This window comes from Chanodichthys erythropterus, chromosome 11 (assembly GCF_024489055.1).
Source record: "Chanodichthys erythropterus isolate Z2021 chromosome 11, ASM2448905v1, whole genome shotgun sequence".
Lineage (NCBI taxonomy): Eukaryota > Metazoa > Chordata > Actinopteri > Cypriniformes > Xenocyprididae > Chanodichthys > Chanodichthys erythropterus.
The window spans coordinates 23,710,590-23,732,797 of record NC_090231.1 but is presented as its reverse complement, the minus strand read 5'-3'; positions in this window follow the sequence as shown (position 1 = coordinate 23,732,797).

Genomic DNA, 22,208 nt, shown 5'->3' with positions numbered 1-22,208 from the left:
ATGTGTGTGTGTGTGTGTGTGTGTGTGTGTGTGTGTGTGTGTGTGTGTGTGTGTGTGTGTGTGTGTGTGTGTGTGTGTGTGTGTGTGTGTGCTTTTGTTTATATTACATTGTGGGGACCAAATGTCCCCATGATGTAATATAAACCTGAGTTCACCTACATCGTGGGGACCAGCCAGCGGTCCCCACAATGTAAATGGGTTTATAAATCATATAGAATGAGTTTTTGTGAAAAAGTAAAAGTTTGCACAGTTTCCTGTGAGGGTTAGGTTTAGGGGTAGGGGCAGGGTAGGGGGATAGAATGTACAGTTTGTTCAGTGTAAAATGCATTGAAGTCTATGGAAAGTCCCCACAATTCACAAAAACAAACATGTGTGTGTGTGTGTGTGTGTGTGTGTGTGTGTGTGTGTGTGTGTGTGTGTGTGTGTGTGTGTGTGTGTGTGTGTGTGTGTGTGTGTGATATTGTATTTCTGTTGACAATATCTCACTATTGCCATTGGCAGTCCCATGGGTTCTCTTCTAAGTGACAGCAGGCTGAAGTTGAAAGCAGTGTGCAATTGACAGAAAGAACATGTTCACAGACCTAGAACATGTTTACCATTGCAATTCACAAATGACAGCATAGCCACAGAGACAACTTTGCTATAAATAATAGTAATAATGGTATATACATTTTACCATTTTACCCCCCCCCCCCCCCCACACACACACACAGAGACACACTACACAAATTAAATAATGCTGATGACATTGCAAGCATGACAAGCTTGTCATTTTTACATGTCATTTTTACATGACAAGCATCTTTTCCCACTGATGTCTCAAGAAGAGGAAGAAAAAACATTTTTTTTTATATATATATATATATATATATATATAATTCCAGGAAGAGATGATCTCAATGGCCAGCAGTTATTCAAATTAGCCCCCCAAAGCTCAAGCCTTTATAATATTTGTCCTCATTGCACGTTTAATTGGCTGGTCTATAATTTTGTGCTGAGAATTAAAATTCAATGACTGAGATAACATAGGCATCCACTTAACCTTCACCCTTATTTTGAACATTTTAATGACTGCCTTGCTTCAGTGACACCATCAGTGTTTATAGAGCTGACGGCAAGAGCGGTATCTGGAGAATAAAGAGAGAGATCTCATTTATACACACAGCCTGTTCTTGCATTTATTTTCACTCCAAATTACCAGCCCTTCTATTTGTTAAAGCACCTCATCTGCATTGAGTGCAGTAAGAAAAGCTTCTGCGGACACTCTCGTGTCTCTTTATTTCACAGCCAGGCTGGAACCCTGTCACACAGGAGAAGGACAGGCTGATTCCCTAACACACAACTGTAATCCATCTTAAAAGCACACTAGATAAGCTGTTGAAAGCATTCAGAAAACAGTGTCCTCTTGAAACACACACACACACACACACACACACACACACACACACACACACACACACACACACACACACACACACGCTATGACATTCAAATGTGAAAGTACAGAATAATTGCTCATTCTCACAGATGAGACTATAAATGCTACAAGAATTTTATCTGTGTGTGTGTGTGTGTGTGTGTACGTTTTTGTGATTTATGAGGACACAAATTTGTATAATGACATGGGTATTACACTGGTATTACGACGTAAACATGAAATATGAGGACAATTCATGAGTCCTCATATTTAAAATAGCTTTAAAAACATGCTAAACAATGATTTATTAAAAATGTAAAAATGCAGAATGTTTTCTGTAATGGTTAGGTTCAGGGGTAGGGGTAGTGTTGGGGGATAAAATATACAGTTTGTACAGTATAAAAACCATTACGCCTATGGAATGTCCTCACTATGATAGCAAAACAAACTTCTGTGTGTGTGTGTGTGTGTGTGTCTTTCTCCAGATCTATCCTATTTTAGTTTATTAAGCATTTATTTCTTTTTCATGCAATTTATTCATAATTTTCACTGCTTTTTGGGATTTTTTTTTCTTAGCAGAAAAAACAATAAAACAAAAAAAAAAAACATCACAAATCGCACCAGCTGTAACTATTCTGAGTAATAATTACTTTTCCTTGGTAAAACATGGCTATATCTGAACTTCTGAACATTTCTGGTTACTGCCAATTTTACTGTCATTCAGTTGAAACATCTGGACCGTGTGTCATTCTTTTCCTGTGAAGAATAACATTACATGGAGGGATCCACTAGCAATTATCTGCAAGGAATTACACTGTGTCATTACTAGTATGAAGGAGAGTGATAGAGAACTTTCAGTGAAAATGTTCAGCCTGGATCTCTATCTCAGTCAGTTCTCTTTTTTTTCCCCCTCTGTTATCATTCAGTAGCACCAAGAAAAAGATGTTTGTGCTATTTCATAGTTTATGTTGACTGGTAGTAATTTATTCCACCTACTGAGCACTGGCAAGGAATGGAAGCAGGAAGAGAGAGATAAGACAAATTGATGAGCAGTTGGCTGGGATCACAGTGACTGTAACAAAGACGTTAGAGGAAGTACCCCCAGGTCATTAGAATACTGATGGAAAGAAATTGGTTGCAACCTTGAGAAGTCAAACTGTGGATGCCTCCCCACCTAAAATCTATTAAAGTTGAGCTGGAATCATGCCATGCTTGAATTGTGACAAATAAAAATCTATCTGGTCTATATGCTATACGTTCACATGGCAGCAATACAGTCGCAAACATGTTACGGCACCATTTTTGATGTTTTCTTTAGTCACTTTGTATACAGGTGTAATTCATGTCATCATGAATTTGACTTTGATCAGTCAATGAAATATAATGAAAAGGAATTTAAGCAATATACTATATATCGCAAAATAAACTGCACAGCACCATTTATAAGAGCCTGACCCTAAAAAAAAAAAAAAAAAAAAAAAGAATAAAATAAAATTAGACTGAACAGAGCAAAAAAGAAACAAAAAGTTATAAATAATTACATGCAAGAGAAGAAAATAGTTCTTTAGTCTACACCTCCTACTTCTGATGATTAAGAATATTTTATTTACTTATTATTTGGATTTAAAAATGTTGGTACATGTGATTTAAAAATTTAATTTGCTTTAACTGCTTGTCAATCTTATAATAGTCAGTGGTAGCACTTAACCAAGAGTAATATTTAAAAAAAAAATTTTTGAAAAATATCTATATTTTTCACATATCCATGTGAAAATGTACAGTCAAAAGTGCCCTTTGAATTCAAACTGAGGAGACACATTCCGATGAAAAAAATCACAACGAACAAATGGAAAAAAGTACGGTACTATTTAAAAACAGTTTTTTTGTTGTTTGTTTAGTTTTGTTTTTGAAGAGGCCCTTCTATGAAACAGGATAAAGAGATACCAGGAAGAAAAAGAGAAAGTCTCCCTCTATTCTTAAAGCTAATGAAGTCCAGACTGCGTTATCTTTCTGATGTAAACTTACAGAAGCCCAGTGCTAATGAGTTTCCTCACCACTTTTAGGGGATTCGTTTCAACACTAGAAGACTGGTGCGTGTGTGTGTGTCATCTGATTAGGAGCTACCGATGTCACAAGAGAGATGGAACACTAATAATTTTCACCTTCTAAAAAAATATAGCCTAAAGCTAAATAATAATAAAAAAAAAAGACTTTCTGCTGCAAATCAGCTCAAAACTGTGATATGAAAATATTAACAGTTTGCTCATGCTGCTGTGTGGCCTGTAGAGATTTCAAACTACAGACTAGATAATATTGCCTGAAGAGACAAACAATACAACATGTAACCTGAACATGAAACTCAAAACTAATGATCGTAGTTATCCAATATCTCTGATACGACAACAAGAACATTAATACACAACGGTCATTAAATCCTTCACATGCCTAAAACGCTCAAAGAAAAGGCAATTGCTTTTGTATAATATATAATTTAGCCAGTAAATATAAAGATATGTAAAGGTCCAATAGGAACATTAATTCAAATGCAACCAAAGAACCACAAACTGCCAATAATGAAATTTGCTTATCTATATAGTTAAAAATAAATAACATTAGTTTTTTTTTTTTTTTTTTTTTGTGAGTAAAAACTATATATATATATATATATATATATATATATATATATATATATATATATATATATATATATATATGTATATATACAGCTATGGAAAAAATTAAGAGACCACTTCCAGTTCAGAAATCAATGTTAAGTGGTCTCTTAATTTTTTCCATAGCTGTATATATATAATTCTGTTATATTGGTTTGACAAAAAGTAGATGCTGTTATTGTACAAACTTGGATTAGTTCCCAAATTCCATTTTCACAATTTCAACCCATAACCCTAGCAACCCCCAGAATGTATAAATGTCAAACTTCAAAGATTTAAAACTGTTCGTAATTGGTGAAGGCAAAAGGCAAATGATAATACATGTAACTGGTCACCTCTTTGCTTAGATACAAACATAAGCGTGATACACACTATTGTTTAAAAGTCTGTCCTCAGTAAGATTTTTTTTTTTTTTTTTTTTTTTTTTTTTTAGTAATTATCATTTTAATTCAGCAGGGATTGATTAAATTGATCCAAAGTAACAATAAATAAGACAAAAAATATGTTTGTTACCAGTAATGTGTAAAAAGCAGGTATTGTGTAGAATGCCTAGGGAATATATAGAATGCGTGAAGTTTGTAGGGCAAAGTATGAAATGTCTGTTTTTTTGTGATTACGTTACATAAAAGCCGACTGGCCCTTTGGCATTGTTTGAAATATAAACCATTTCATACTTTGCCTAGACTTCAGTCACTCTATTCCCTAGGCATTCTGTACAATGCCGGATTTCACACATTGCTGGTAACTTATACATTTCAAATAAATGCTGTTCTTTTCAACTTCCTATTCATCAAAAACTTTCACAAAATATTTTGTGAAAAAAAAAAAAAAGAAAAGAAAAAAAAGTGCAGCAAATCAGAATGATTTCTAAAGGATCAATACTAAAGACTGAAATAATGGCTGCTGAAAATAAAGCTTTGCGGGAAAATAATATTAAAATAGAAAATGTAAATTGCAATAATATTTCACTATATATTTAATATTTCACAATATTACTATTTTTTTTTTTCATTAATCAAATAAAGCCTTGGTGAACATAGGATACATTAACATTTATAATAATAAATCGTATCGACCCTAAACTTTTGAATGGTTGTGTACATGCTCAAAAATAGTCAACATTTCTGTTAAAAATTGAGTCAGGACTACAGGTATTAATAGGGCACACAGATGAAAAATGCTGTTCATGATTCAAAAACAATCTGGCATTGCATACAGGTTTGATTTTGTTTCAGGAGCACAGGGATTTCACTCCCCAGCAGTTGCCTTTGAGCACCGTTTACAATGCTGCTCTCTCTCATACGCTCAAAATTCAACCAAAGTAAATGAGCAGACTGAGATGCTTTGATCTGGTTCTGATATCTGTCAAAATTTTCATCCCACAACAAAGGAGAGAGAGAGAGAGAAACAGGTAAACCCTGGCCTTTTGATCTCCACCCTATAGCGGGCAGTGCGGCCTCTGAAGTGGCACGGGTCATTAAAACTCTTCTGCCATGGCGGCTCGCTTCAGTGCAGATGAGAGAACAAGGTTACAGGAGAGGACTGTGCTGTCAGGAGCATCCAGCTAAGAGGCTTCCGGGTCTCTGGGGGCTCTATCCATCTTTACATGAGTACACATTTGCTCAAAGACGTTAAGTCTATAGACTGACCTCTAACCAGCAACTCAGACTTTACCTGCAAGCTGATGACGTATATTTCTCTGGGTCAGACAACAGAAATGATACTCTCAGCCTGCAATAAACAGCTTTATAAAGTAGTAACTATTAATATGAAACTACACTGGAGCATCTGAACATTTTCATGTGTCTGCTTGTTCGGTATTCTCTGTGCCGGCTGCCATAATTCAAGACAAACCTTCCAAGATGCTTCGTGGATTGATTTGGCATTTTGATGTTGCCTAAAATCGGCCATTGTGTGTCCCACAATGAGGCTGATTCACCCAACAACTCAATTTCACTTTTCAGTCAAAATGAGATTGGGTGTGAGCAAAGGCAATGAGGTCAGTGTGAAAAATAATCTCGTGAGACATAATGTTCCTCATACATATTTGAAATATGTGAATGTAATTTGAGATGGAAGTATGCCTAATCTATTTTTTTGATGTTAGATGGCAAATCCATCCCTACCTGTCAAGATACTAATCATTTTTTTTTTCATTTTTTTTTTTCCAATGAAGGGGAAACCAAATAATAGGATTGAATAGTTTATTTCCTACACTGTATTCAGGGCCCTTAAATGCATATTAAAGACTAAAGAGCACACACATTTCAAACAATTTTGGCTATGCAAAGTCATTACTGAATATGGGATCACAAGACGGAGTAGTTACAGATGTATTTGTACAGACTTGGTAAAAAAAAAGAAAAAAAGAAAGAAAATAAAAAAACAGTGGCAGACAAGCAAGACTGGAAATTATACAACACACAACAGAAGGGAAACATAGGTTTGATGCTTAGAACATGCTGAATGTGTTTTGGTGGCCATCTGGACATTTATTGTGGCTATCCATTCTGGTATTTCCACATATGTGAGTCACTATTGGACTAACTTTGTATCCAGGTGATTGTATCAACCAGACTCACAGCTTCCCAGAAACACATTAATCCTTTCATTTGGGAATATGTGAGATTTTAAGTGTGTATGAGTCACTTAAGGTAACTAATAACAAACTAAACATATAGGTGGACATTACAGCTGTAGTTTTTCAAAACCTTTAAATCTGTGTCCCATCAAAGGGCATTTAGATTTCCCTGTATTTTATTCCAGTACGGGTTGCATATTGTCTAGAGACTAAACAGTCTTTGAGGGTTTTACTTTGAGTGGTAGTTAGAGAGTTACGGAGCCCGGGACATGACATGCAGGAAAAAAATAGTAGGCTAAATCGTGCACACAATTTACTAATTCATTTCCTCGATTTACTAAATTGTGCGCACGATTTACTATTCTGTTCTCTTGATTTATAAATCATGCACATGATTTATAAATCGAAGGAATGAAATAGTAAATCGTGCGTGCGATTTATTGCATGTCATGTGCAGGATTCCGTAGAGACTTGTTCTAGCACCAAAACAATGTTTTTTTTTGTCAAAAAGATGCATTTTAAAGTTTTTTTTTTTTTTTTGAGAATCATAGATTCATTTTGAGCATCAAAGATGCTCATGGCACCGCAAGTGTCACACAAATGTGTTCGTAAAGACAAAAATGTTCATCATCAGTACAATGGTGCAAAACCACCAGATATCCGTGATGGTTTTAGCAGCAGGTGGGAAAACAGACCTGAAACAGACTGCTAGTAATCTGGTAATCTGGTCTAGAGTTTCAGGCTTTTCCAAGAGGAATATACGGTCTCATTCATCAAGGCTGACAGACTATATCTAAGCACCTGAGAGCTGCCATCCAATATCATATTCTCAAATCCATTCTCATCCAGACACACCGCGGGTCACATCATATCCCTTTTCACAGGAAGACTCCCTTGCACACATGCTTAATGGCCACTATATCACTAGTTTTTTCACATATAACATTACCAATGTACGATAATGATGATGATAACAGCGCTGATGATAGGTGACAGAAATTATGTTAATGATGATGATATGGATGGCTGTCATATTGTCATTTATTTATGGAGAAGAGTTTTGCCTTAAAAATGGTAATGAAACATATTAAACATTTTACCTTGTAAAAGCAATTTATTTTAGATTATATATTTATTTATTGTAGTTTCAAAAACAAAGGATGAAAAACAACAATGCTAATTTACCAATTTTCACTTTTTAAGTCAAGTCTATCATAATATCGAATAAATCAAAGAGAAGCCTGGAGACTGGGTTTTCATTCTGTCTACAAGCACTGCTCTTTTTATCTAATTCATGTAAATGCATTTAAATAAAAAGAGTAATCAAAGTGAAATTTTGCAGAACTGGCTTTTGTTGCACCAACTATGCAGAAACAAAAGTAGAATATGCACAGCATGAAAATCATTAATTTTTATAGGACAGTGCAAGACTAACTGGACTGGAGATTTGCCAAGTTGAAGGGGAGACATCCATGAGGATGGAATTGCTTTACTCACCAGCTCCATCTTTTAGTATCGGAAACTTGGATCAGTTTTTCATAAATCCAACAAGCACGCTTCATCTACTTTAAAACATATCTTGCTAAATAAATAAATAAACGAATAAATACATTAAGCCTTTGTTGCATTCTTTTCCAGGGCTAATGCTTAGCCACTATAAGCAACAAAGAAAGTCTCTTGCGTGTCTCACTCAAGCTGGAGGAGAGTGCATGGGGGACTAATTATGCTGGCACAACCTCAACACTCAGTGGGAGAAATTTATCTCTTGTGGAGAGTTCTGGGTACAGTTAGGCGCCCACTGGTCTGAACAAATGGAATGGGGCATGAAGAGAAATCATTTGTGGCTCTACCAATAATTTCACTAATGGTTTTCATAGTATTATAATCAAAGAATATGAAAAGCCGATTGGGAATTCACAATTCAAAAACACACCACAATTCCAAATCTTAAAGATAACACTTAAAAATTTGAGGAGGACATGTGCAATGGCATAATGTGCCATGCTGAAAATGCATTATAGTACTTAGAAATTAGCTCACATAGTGCAAAAGAAACTAATTAAAATGCAAAACAGGCCCTAGCATGTGGTTGCACTACACGACAGCAACCGTCTCCTCATTTTTTACTCTCTGTTTTGTTTGTTTCACCTATTGGGCAGCTTTCAGATGAGAAAATATTTTGCATCATGACCCTGATCAAAATGCAGCTGACATTGCAGAGAACAATACCAGTGCATTTAAATGGACGACGCGTGCGGCGGCTGAAGAATGGCACTAAATGAAACAGGCTTCAAAGCCGGGTGGCTCAGCCTGCCTTTGTTACCCAGACTTTATATGAGGATGGATAAAAACCTTGAGTTCATTCTGTGAATATGCAATGGCTTACAACAAATCCCGGGGCTGTGTCAAGAGCTCTCGTTTGAGCCGTTGTGCTTTACAACAACGGCACTCCTCTGGGAGCAACAGTTTCAGCATATATGCCAAAGGGTTACATGAATTATCAATAACAGTGTATATTCTGTTCAGTCATTCTAAATGGACAGTGTGCTCTTATCTTTTCTGTTGCTGGGTAACAGCAGAAGAGAACCGTTATGCGCTTGTAGTGCCTGTAGTGTAGTGCTAGAGGGTCCATTTTGACTCATAATTCCTGAAAAGGGTCTCTGAAAGCAGCTGTGTCTTTGTGAGGTGAAACTGGCACCTCTTTACATACAATACAATAAAGCTTGCATCATTTAAGACTATTCTTCCTTGAAAAGAGGGGCTAATCACATAAACTATCAAGATGTGCTATAACACAGAAACAGCATTTTGGAGCTTTTAAACAAATGTCCTTGTTTTTGCTAAAAAAAAAAAAAAAAAAAAGAGAGAGAGAGAGAGAGAGAGAGAGAAATTGTCATCATTTGCATCACTCCGTTCCAAACCCCTATATCTGTCTTTCTTCTGTTGAATACAAAGGAAGATATACTGAAGAATGATTTTGTTCAATGAAAGTCAATGGCGTCCAAGAACAAGCAACAAAACAATGAGACATTTTTCAAAATGTCTTCTTTTGTGTTCCACAGTAGAAAGTAAGTTATACAGGTTTAGAACAACATGAGGGTGGGTAAATTACAGTATTTTATTTATTTATTTATTTACTTAGGTGAACTATTCCTTTAAGAGTCTTTATTAGGCCTCAGCAAATAAAAATAATATAAAATCACATTCTTTTTGTTAAGACATACATTTAGAAGATTGGCACACAGGGGTGCATTTCCCAAAAGCATTGTTAGCCAACTTAAACCGCAAGATCCGTCGTTACTAACATAGATTAGTGATTTGGTGTTTCCCGAAACCATAGTTCAAACAAATATTCACAAACTGCATCACAAACTTGTGTGGTTGGAACAGCAGCTCTCGGGCTGTGGTTAGAAGCATAGTTTCTTGTTTTTATGACATGTGGACTTAATAAATCGTTATCTTGAGCAAAATAAGCAAGCTGACCTTAAGTACAATGTATGGGCCCTATCATACACTCGGCGCCAGGTGCGACGCAAGTGTTTTTTGCTAGTTTCAGCTCAACGCAGTTATCATTTTCACGTCCTGCGCCAATAGCACAAACCATTATGTATTAAAATAGCTTGTCTTTGACATTCACAGAAAGACACCTGAATGCATTATTTTTTTCATAACAGGTCCCTGCTAACCTCGCACTCTCTGCTGACAGGCTGCCTGTGAAAAGAAAACTTAGTCCATGCACCTTGCTTTGTGTCTGCCATTGATTGTCCCCTTTCCTCTCATTTGCCATCCATAGGCCTGTTGCTACGATGCCGTTGGTTTTCTGAACCAAGCTGAATAGGCTCTACAAAGAAACACATTTACTGAAGAGAGTTTCAGTGTTCTGAAGACGCAGTGGCATTCATAACCTTGTTATTCCGTCCCTGAAATGAATGTGTCCTTCCAGTCATGCCCTTTACTTTGTTATGCTCAAAGGGCATAGCGAGGAAGATCCACTCTGGCATCCGTTCATTTGACACATAAACAAAACAACACTCTGTCAGATGTACAGCTTCAGCTAGGTTCAGTTCTATAATTGCCGATAAGAACAAGCTACATATCATGAGAGATTTAGCCCCCTACTTTCAACCCACTCATTTATGATAGCTCTTTTACAAATCATACCCTAAAAGACAGACATGCACAGGAACTGCAGATAAGAACAAAAGAAAGGAAGCTGATATGACTCAAACACTCCAGTGGGATCAGATCCATCGCCATGACGAGGTGGGAGTAGTTAGCATTTCATAAGCTCTGCATTCATGGATCATTTGCATATGCATATGTGCATGTTATTCTCATATGCACCTCTGTCCAAGTCTTTGGAGAGTTTTACATATATACGAAAAAACACCATACATAATGGGATTAGCTATCTTTCAATCTCTTCTCACTATTCTTTAGGGAAAAAAAATATCTTGCCTAAATTTTTAATTATTTATTAATCATTTAATCATTGAAATTGATTAAAATAAATAAAGGCAAATCAAACGAGGCAGAGTTATTTGGCTATACAGCATTTATATAATCACTATAGAACAAAATAACATAAAAATAGAACAGAACAAACAAAGTTAAAATAATCAAATTTTAACAGTTTAACAGAATCAAGTTTAAATTGTTTAATTTTTCAATCAACAATATAATAATAAAATTAAATGTGTCTGATGAAAAGCATTTTGTTCCTCGACAGAATATGATGTATTTTTCTTCATTCATTTATTTGTTTATTTATTTTTAATAATCCTTAGTATTTTTAGTTTATCTATGACAATGCACATGATATGCTATGTTCAAATTTTGAGTCTGCTCATTATCTTGATTTTATTTTGCTTCCCTTTAGCAACAACTAGTCACAAATGTTATTGATATTAATTAATTACCATACTGGAAATTAATAAAGGCTTTTCTTATAATCTAATAAAATCGCAGTAACAAATTAAACAGAACTCTAGGATAAATTTGCAAGAGAAACAGTAACATGGTGAAAAGTGAAGTGTGAATCTGGCAAGCGATTAACAAAAGCTGTTAAAGTGTTTATGTGCAGAGGAGAGCTCTTGTGTTTTAAACATGAGAGCAGAGGTCACTCTCACACCTGTTCACACTCAAAACTGAGAGTTTGCATGAGAATTATTTTTAGAGAGCCATCAAAACGACTTGCATTTATTCATTTTCACGTCCCTGTAGTCCTCGCAGGCATGGAAAGCGTAACTTATTTCGTTTTCGTACTCAAACATATAGTAGGTCGGGCTTTTGTGCTCTATATCCTGAACTATGATCTATTATCTGCTAGTGTGGGTCAGATTTTAAAATGTAACTGTTATTGACAGGGTCACACGTAGGTTTAGTATTGATCAGTAAAAATCTGCATCATTCACGTCAGTGGCTAAAACACCCGCAGGCCACGATGTTCACGGTCATTTATCTTCCCACCGCTAAAAGCTGACCTAGCAATCAATACAATCCAAACACACAGGTATCAAAACAAGCCAGGATCGAGCTGCTGCCCCTGATTTACTCACCGCAAAAACTTTTACAGTGTGCATGCAATTAACACCAGGATGTAAACAAATCTGAGTGCCATTCTGAACAGAAGCAAGAGGTCTCACAGAACATGGCCTCATGTTTACACATTTAGACCGGTCTGGACAAAAATGGAATAAACAAACTGCAGGATCGCTAATGCAAGAATTATCACTAGCCAGTGCAGTAACTGAAATGCAGTTACCATCCAGTTAATCCCTAAGAAGAGGGGCAGAAAGAGGGAATGACAGTTACGTTCTTGGGATTACAGTTGTTCCCTGAGTAGCATTTAAACCTCCTCAGCTGCATCATCTTATCAATCACTTGCTAAGCACTCAGGACATCTCTGAATACGTTAATTTTCACTGATGTCAGCCACAAAGGGAGACAACATGAAATACGAGCAAAGCCCCGGTGAAGGGCTTTCTTCTTTGACTCAACTGAAACCAATCGCGAGTGCATTAATTCTGCGCAGCTGCAGAGCAGAATTGTAATCTTCTCTTGGTCTCCTTTCTCTTTCCCTTTCCTTTTTTTCCCCAAAGCAGACTTAGCATAATGCTGCTGTGTCTTAGAGAGAAGCCTTCAGGCAGTAAGCATTGCTCACTGATGGCAGGCTTTTGTCCACCTATAAAGGAGCGCTCCCTATCAAGGGCTTCTAAAAATCAGCACAATAATGTGTGTCAGTTTACGGCTCACAAAGTCTTCACTCCAGTGAGTGTTATTTGAGCAGTAAAGTCCGTGAAGCTCACAATAAATCGATCACTTATTGTTTTAACTCAAATGCCATACACCCTTAACTTTCAGAAGTCAGACTAAACAAATGAATAAAAAGGCCATTTGGAGTGCACAATTATTATGTGTTGACCTTCTTTGGGGTGAAGATAGGATCCTCTGGAGTGTTTGACGATGGTAGGGATGATAGGCACTTACTCATTTGTGCCGCTCATTGCATTCGGTCGAAAAGTGGTTCTGAAGCAATTTTTCATGGCAGCAAATATGAATAATAACAATCCCTTGTGATACATAATTACAGCGACCTTGTAGACAACAGAAAGGGCACAGCAGCAAGAGTCATCTCTTCTAAACACTATTTACCATACTAAAGATAAAACAATGAAGCATTTACAACAGGGTTTGGCCCATTTTACATCTACAGTATAATACCAGAGGTGTCCAGTCCCACTCCTGGAGGTCCAATTTCCTGCAGAGCTTATCCAACCTGCTCCAACACACCTAGCCATGATGGTAGTTGAACAAACTCAGGGTTATAGGATTAGTTTCAAGTTGACAAAACCAAATCACTCCAGTCTGGTTTGATGCTGATCATCAGCTTTCTCTGTCAGCTCAGGCTTTGATCCTGAGTTTGTGGAACGCGTGCACATGAACGCGTCACGCATTCATGTGGCAGTCCCAAACAGCCTATATCATGCCTTGCAGCAGAGAGAAACTGTGATTCACTTCTCGCGAGAGAGCCAACGCGGTTCAAAACTCTTTTGCTGAAGGTTAATAGATTGAAGAAAATTAAGAATTTAAACGCATTTACACTAAAGAAAATACTTGTCCATGAAAGAGGACAAATAAATGATCTTGCTCTAGCAGTGCAAGTGAAACTTGTGAAGTTAGTTTAGTTGATAATACAGTATATAGCGATGGAGATTCAAACATGTAAGGTCACATAGTCATTTTTAAAGAGTTATCTATTGATTCTAAAGCATATTTATATTACATATGTAGGGGTGCACATAACCTTTTGATCTGGTTCTCAAGGGAGCACCTGGAGATGTTGCTTGGTACTCAACACTTTGCTCTCCTCACTATCTTATTTTCTCTCGAACATGGTAGATGATGATAATGATGTTTTTTTTTATTATTATTATTATTTTATTTTATTTTATTTTATTAACATTAACAACACAGACAACAGCAAAAATATTAGGCTGCTGTCACTTTAAGACGGAATGCACACACGGACTGAATATACTGACACACATCCGGTTTCTTTCTCAACTGCTAATGACATAACCGTGAGAATACTTGCCGAGACAGGTATTTTTTACATAATTTTACTTTGAGATAACAGCTTGCGACTCCCGATTTTCACCTCTTCTTCCACTTTTAAAATCATTTGAATGTGTTAATTGGCGAGACAGAACACATACAAATGATAAACTTTCACTCTGTGATGGTTAACTTAGCAGTTAATCTGCGAGTCACATCCGTGCCGAACCGTTGGGCCTTATCCGTACGGATCATGGATTAACTGCAATCCATTGCACCCTTAATAATTAAAGAACACACTTAGCATCATGATTGCTATCTTACCACAGATGGAGAAATATCCTACTCCAGTAAGTAAATGTGTCCCTGTGAATCGGTCCCAAAGTTGGTACTCAAATGCGCTTCCCTCCACATTTTCTGGTGTGCATCTTTTATTTTTACCACGCATGCGCACCTGCGCACCACTTACTGCGCACCACTTATCTGTATATATTAATACTCATTTAAACTAAATGCTTAATAATAACCATTAAACTAAACTTGCTTGTGTGTAATGGATTCATAATAATATAGATCATGTAATAAGTATATAAATCATATATAAATCATAAAACAATTCTAATTATCATTAAAGCCAGACAATTGTTAAATATTTGTTTTTACTATATGGTGACCTTTAATTTGGAGGAAGAGAAACTGGGGTCGTGACTTGGATGTGTCAATGTCACTTTGCTCACATCTAATTGGTCCAATTTCAGTTTGAGATCTCTTACCAAACAAAACCTGCCCTGGAACAGGTTAGCCGTGGAGCATAAGTTACTATGGTGATGAAGACCACTAAAAGCCAAGTCAATTTCACGGTACCTAAAACCCAGGATTGGCGCAAACTAATCTGAAACTTGCCTGGCTAGCCAGCTAATTTGGCTTCATGGTACAGGCCCCTGGTTAGCTGGTACAGGTATTGGAGCTAAACCTTGCATAAACATATCTGCTACTCTGCACAAATCACAGATCACAGTTAAAAGCTCAATAATTTAAAATACTCTTTATTTTGATGGTCCACTTTAGACATTCTGCTAACTATAACTAACTTTGCAACTACATGTCAACTAACTCTCATTAGATTATTAGTTGACTGTCTGCTTAATATCTGCTAAAACTTTATTTTGATGGTCCCCCTACAGACATTCTCATGACTATTGCAACTTTGCAACTGTCAGTTTTCTACTAACCCAAACCCTAACCCAGGGGTCGGCAACCCAAAATGTTCAAAGAGCCATACTGGACCAAAAAAAACAAAAAACAAATCTGTCTGGAGCTGCAAAAAATTAAAAGCCTTATATAAGCCTTATGAAGGCAACACATGCTGTAAGTGTATATTAGCTTAGCCTACTATTAAAATGACTAAGTTGGCTACATATACATAATGAGGTATTCCCGAGGTATATATTTAAAAACTTCTGAAAGCTACAGAAAAAAAGAAGCAAATGGATCGGTGCAATTCACAGAAACAGCTGGACTCAAGCAGAGAAACATGGATTTGCAGTTATCATTTTGTGTCAAATTGTTGGATTTTGAGGTAAAAATCATTCCATATATATTGTATTGTTATATATTATGTTGACAAATCATCTATTAAATATTTTCCATCTTATATTCTGCATAATTGTGTGTTTTAAAATAAACACTGACAAAAACTATACTATAAAACTATGTTTTAGGGATGGACAATATGACGATATATATATAACATTGATATAAGTGATTACGCGGATTTAAACCTACCGATATTGTAGTTAACGTTATATAAAATATTCACAGGCAGATTTGCTTTATGTATTTCCCCGGCGTCAAATCAGGCACATTTAAATGTCAGGATACAGGACTCCTCGCTGTATGTCAATATCCATAGATTAGGTTTATTTGACAAGTTGTAAGAAACACTTTCGAGTCCAACCTTTAGTGTAATTCCTTTGTTTTTACTCGCATTTTCGTAGTTTCCTCTATTAAATCCAGTCATGCAGCAGGTTCTTTTGCCACTGAGTCCAGCTAAGGGAGCGCGCTTTCGGCGGGAAAGTGACGTCGATGGCTATGACGCAAATCTACGTTAACAGAAATGTTGAAATGTAATATTTATTATACACATTTTTACAGCATTGGAAAACGTTAAGAATGTTTGTGTCATGTTTTTGTCATGTTTGTCCTCCTACAGAAACCATATGAAAACAAAAAATATTTTTTTCCATTTTCATACATTTTTGAAAAAGCTCCAGGGAGCCACTAGGGGAGCGCTACAGAGCCGCGGGTTGCCGACCTCCGCCCTAACCTAACAGTCTAAGACAGTCTACTAATACTCTAATGAGAGTTAGTTGACACATTACTTACAGTTAGAAGAGTGTGTAAAGAGGACCATCAAAATAAATTGTAACCTAAAATACATTTTGCAGTATCAGGTTGTTACTTTATTACTTTAATAAGAAATATGACATTTTAGAGTCCCCTTATATAAACTGGTTTGGAATCGGATTATATATATATAATTAAATTTTTACACTCTGGGACCCCAAACATACAACACAGAAAAGACATTCTTAACAGAGCCACTCAACACACACTGGATCGCACAGCTCCACCCTGCGTTGTTCAAAATCACCTGAATACTAACTCTCTGCAACTGCATCCATTCACCAGCACTCCCTTTCCACACTTCAGTTGTCTTGTCTCGTTGTTGCTTACCAATACAGGCTACCTACCTGTCCGACTTACCTGAGATACCGAGTGCATCATCTGCAAAACAAAGAACTCTATTATTATGTCGGTTGGGATGATGCAGAGAGGCCAGTGGATGAACAGCGCTCGTTGTCATGTTTTATTTTCATACATTATCGGGTTTTGCTAAGAGCATATATGCCTACACTTTTTTCATGTGCTCATTTGTGTCGAGGAAGTGACAAACACAGCGCATAAGCAGTGCGCACTCTAGCTTTGGATAACCTTGGATAAAACACAACAAGACATTTTTATACTGTAAGTAGAGGCAGTGTTTTTGATGGATGACACCCAGGAAGAGTCTTAGTATTGAGCAATATAGAAGGACAAGAATTTAATTACCTTTTTAGAATCTAATTATAATCGATCATAATTGATCATCTTGATTTATTGCGACCACCAAAGAGATTCAAGACCATTCGCCACATAACGTGACGTGTTTTTAAAAGCTTTGTTTAACTTACAGCATCTACATCTGCAGCATCTGCATCATTTAACTTACAAAAACACGTTCTGGGTAAACTAGTCTTTGTCAATAAATTGTCAATAGTAAGGTACAGTAACTGCATTCAATGAAAATTGAAACAGTTGGTGTTGTTTATCCATTTGGCTATTACAGAGCAGCTTTCTTTAATAGATGACAGTGATGTGAAGCTATGACCTCTGAAGCCCTTTATCCAGGGTATTTTCTTGAGATTTGTTTTCAATAACATACTGGGCTACAGGGAAATAACAGTTTTAGGACCTGGGAGATTGACAATGAAAATAGGCCAATTCAATTCCAAGAATCAATATTCAAAACTTCTCAGTAATTGTTAAAACTAGAGTGAACATTTGAAAAAGTAGTTTCTGTAGGGGGGAATTCAGAATAAATTGTGCCCCACTGATAGAGTCATTTATTTGCACGTGCTGTCTGCATTGTTTTAGTAACAGATTCACTAAAGGAATTATGCAAATCAGGTAATGCAACAAACATGCCCCCAAAAATTGTGCTGAATGCAATTTGCAGGGTTTTGCACTAAATTCAGCTCGAAACTGTTCAGTGAATTCTCCCTAGTAAAATACTTTATGAAGAGTACAGTGGTCAGTCATTATAATATGCTATCAAAAAAAAAAAAAAAAAAATCTTAGATGGACTGACTTTCTATACTGACATACCTGTATATACACAGACTTTTTTTTTTTTTTGCATATGACCACAACTTCATTACACTCTTGGCTGTAGACCATTTGTTATAACTTTGATGTGCTTTATTGTGAGTAATAACTTGCCAATGAATTAATTATGCTTTCATTTTTGTACTCTGCGATTGGAAAAGTTTTCACAGAGGGACACTTTCTCGGAGGACAATTTAAAAAGGTCACCACAAAAAAAGGCTCTGTGATTAGCTGACCATGTCTCTGACATAATTCCTGCCTATAATGCTTGCATTCTGTCCTCAGATTAGCCAGTGGAAATGGATGCAGCTATTTACAGGGTTTATACTAACCCATTCAACTACACTAACGCAACTGTAAGTAAGAATATGTTTTAAGCTTAAACGTATAGTGTAAAAATGCATGAAATCACTTGAGATCTGAATATTGACATACATTTAGAGGCAAAGTGTCTGAACAATGTTTGCACACTGCTTAAAAGTTCAACAAACTCATACTTCTCACCTGCACCATTTCCATTTTGATACACATCATTTTATTTTACACTCAAGAGACATGTCTTACTTTCAGTGAAGCCTTAAGGGGGAAACCTTAAGGATCACTTCCGCTGATTTCCCAAACCTCCCACTATTGTTATCAACCTGACCCAACCTTCTTCCCTTGACAGAGAAATACTTACTGTAAGATGTCACTCCATTACTTGGCTATTTACATCCTGAAGAACTTACACTCTGATCATTCAAATGTGAGGTGGAGAAATATTATTTATTCATCAGAACAGTGTGGGTGTGGAGCATAACTCTGCCATCTTTCTGGCCTGGGGGGAGCTGCGTCCTTGTAATGCAAATTAGGCATTGTGCCGCCTGAGTTTCCAAAAGCTCTGAAGGGCCAAACCTGTGTCCTCTGGGCTAATGTTTCATTTGCACACGTTTAACACAAATGTTGTGTCAAGTTAGACAAGTTCAACACTAGTGACCTATCCCACTTTAATGTTTTAACCTATTTAAAGACTTGTTGCTTCTGAGAGCATACTTCTAATGGAAATTCTCTCTTTTTTTACATTCTCTTATTTACTTACCCTCATGTGTTCTGTGAAAGACAACATAAAATATTTTTTAAAGAATTTCTTTTATCAATATAATGCAAGTCAGTGGTTGTCCAGAACAACACTATAGACCTAACTGACTTTCAAAATCACAGCCACAAAATGACATGATGATGAGTAAATGATGACAGAATTTCCATTTTTGGGTGAACTTTAAGGCTTTTTAATTTGGATCAGTGAACCTCCATTACTAAAAGGTTAGATCTAATCAAATTAACTATGCAGTGATCAAACTCCATTTCAAACCAGAGTTTTTAAAGAGAAAGCCTGTAGAGATCTTCAAGTGATTTCATGCAAATATACAGAAGGTCCATAAGTGAATGCATCCAGTGAGATGGACTAGTCATTTCAACTAATTAGGTCAGGATGGCAATTATGAGTGATCAGGGGAATCCTGTACGTTTCCACACTGCTCAATGGTGTGGGTAGGGGGCTGGGATGGAAGTTGTGGACTTCAGCATGATTTTCAATGCATGGTAGCTCCAGCAGGAAACCAAAGGTACTTATTTCCCCTGAGTGAGATATGCCCTATCGATCACACTCTCTGCCTCACTCCTGAGATAAAGGCTGGCATATGGCTGGTGCCTTGAGCCGTTGGAACATGGTGCATGCATTATGTTGCCATTATTGCACCAGGGTCCCTCCACACCAAAGATGTCGATTAAAAAGTGGCCGAGTTCACTGTGCAGTGTTGAGAGACAAATTACACTAGTGTGTTGTAAGATGTTGATGCGCTATTTATTTATTTATTTATTTTTATTTTTTTTACCTGGCTAGCCAGCTTTCATTATAAATAATTATTTAAATGTTTTATAATGAAGATATCCCCCTAAAATACTTTTGCTATATATATATATATATATATATATATATATATGTGTGTGTGTGTGTGTGTGTGTGTGTGTGTGTGTAATATACTCAGAGCCTGGTTTTGGGGGTTGGGTTGAAGAAAGATTGCATTCTGTGCAGTAAAGCAGGGAATTGTTTGATACTGGACTAAAGCCCATCTGTCTCCATTTAAAGCTAAAGAGATGCTTATAGCCTAGCTTGTCCAAATCCAGCCAGCCACTCTACTCATGGTTGTAGCCTTTTGCATGACTAAAACTGGACAATGTTTAAGCACTTTATTTTATATTCATTATCCTGCATTTGTGCCAAATACTGTACAATATGATTCTATCCATCATGCTTTAAAAAATATGGAGATTCACTTGGAACTGCTAATCGCAGCTAATTGATAAACACCTGTTGAAAAATGCATATAAGTTGTATTCCGAGATAAAACTCAATATTGTGTGGTCTAAGTACAGGCCATGCATGAATACTTATATGACTGCAAGTGAACCATATGAGGATTTTTTTGTTTGCTTTGTTCTGTTTATAAAATACTGCTGCCATATATTTAATGAAGTAGTAACCTCAACCTAGGTTTAATAGGTCCTCAGAGGCTTTGTTTTATCTTCAATAACTTATTTCAGGTATCAAATTAGCCCTACTGTCACACAAAAGATCACAGGCTAATAGTTTATCTATAGCTAAATGCATCATTCATCTTTTGCCATGAGGAAATATTGACAGCAAACCTTGCCATCCATCAGAGCTGACAGCTCACAATATTGCCATCCACACCCATCCCATTATCATCCTAAAACGAGACAAGCCACTTCTGATTATCCAAATGATCCATTACCTTTGCAATAAGAGGCAATTCTTTACTGATGTACAATATGCATTGATCACTGTGTCTACAGGATTTGCCATACTATAGATCTGATGACTTGTTCAGGAATGGTTTGATATACACAAAAGTGGACAGGGGGAAAAAAATGAAACCGTTAGACTGTACATAAAGTGTGTCAGTTATTGCTTCGTTTGAAGTCAAATCATGGCAAGAATAAAGAGACTTCCTTAAGTTAACATGGGAGTTGGAGAGGAGCCAAGGAAGTACATCCAGGTGACAAATAACTCGTATCTCTGCTGGAGAAGCTGCAGGCAGCCATTATTCCTTTTGACAGGTCACTTCCTGAGGGCACAGACTTGCTTTAATGCTCTTTATGAAGCTACTGCTCTAACGTAGTCGGTCTTAAACCTATGTGGATATATATTTCAGTGGCAATGTATCTCTGTCAATGGTGTTATCCTCTTAACGTAATTGTCATTCTGATTCTCTTTACAGTTTCACTTTCAATTTTACTTATTTTTGGATTTATATATTTTATTTTCATCAGTAGAGCATGGCACTAACAACGCCAGGTCATTGGTTTCGATTCCCAGGGAAAGCGAGAGGTGATAAAATGTATACCTTAAATACAATGCAAAGTAAGTCGCTTTGGATAAAAGTGTCTGCCAAATGCATGAATGTAATGATATTAATTTCAGTGGGAATTCCCCTGAGCTGTAGGTCACATCCAAGATTTAACTAAAAAGCAATTCTGTGGCCAGGGGTTTTCGGCTTTGGTTTAATTTGTCAAAATTGCTTCTAAAAAAGGAGTAGTCTATTTTTGAATTGAAAAACCAGGGCACGAGACCTCCCATGTGTTAAGTCCAAGTAAGAACACAAAGACATTTCCGGAGGTGAAGCGTGTTCAAAACATCCACCCATTCCCTGTCAGCGCTAGAAGCAAATTGATTGCCACAAAGCCAGACAGTTAAAAAGTTTTCTCTCCCTTTCTCCTAGGAGAGTCAAACACTGTGGATTGCTACTCTGCAAAAGTTTGTGTGCAAACTGGACACCTGGAAGGGATTAGTTAATGATCACTGGAGTCAGATCAAACACATAGCAACTGGCTCAAGATGGGCCCTCTGCTATCGATCATCCTTCTTTTTCTATACAGTGAAAACCATTTCAGTTGTTTGTGTATAGTGTTAGAATAAAGTCATTCCTCTTTTATGTCAACATATTAAATAGTGTGACCGTTTGTGCCCATGCAGGGGTTCTTTAAACCAAAG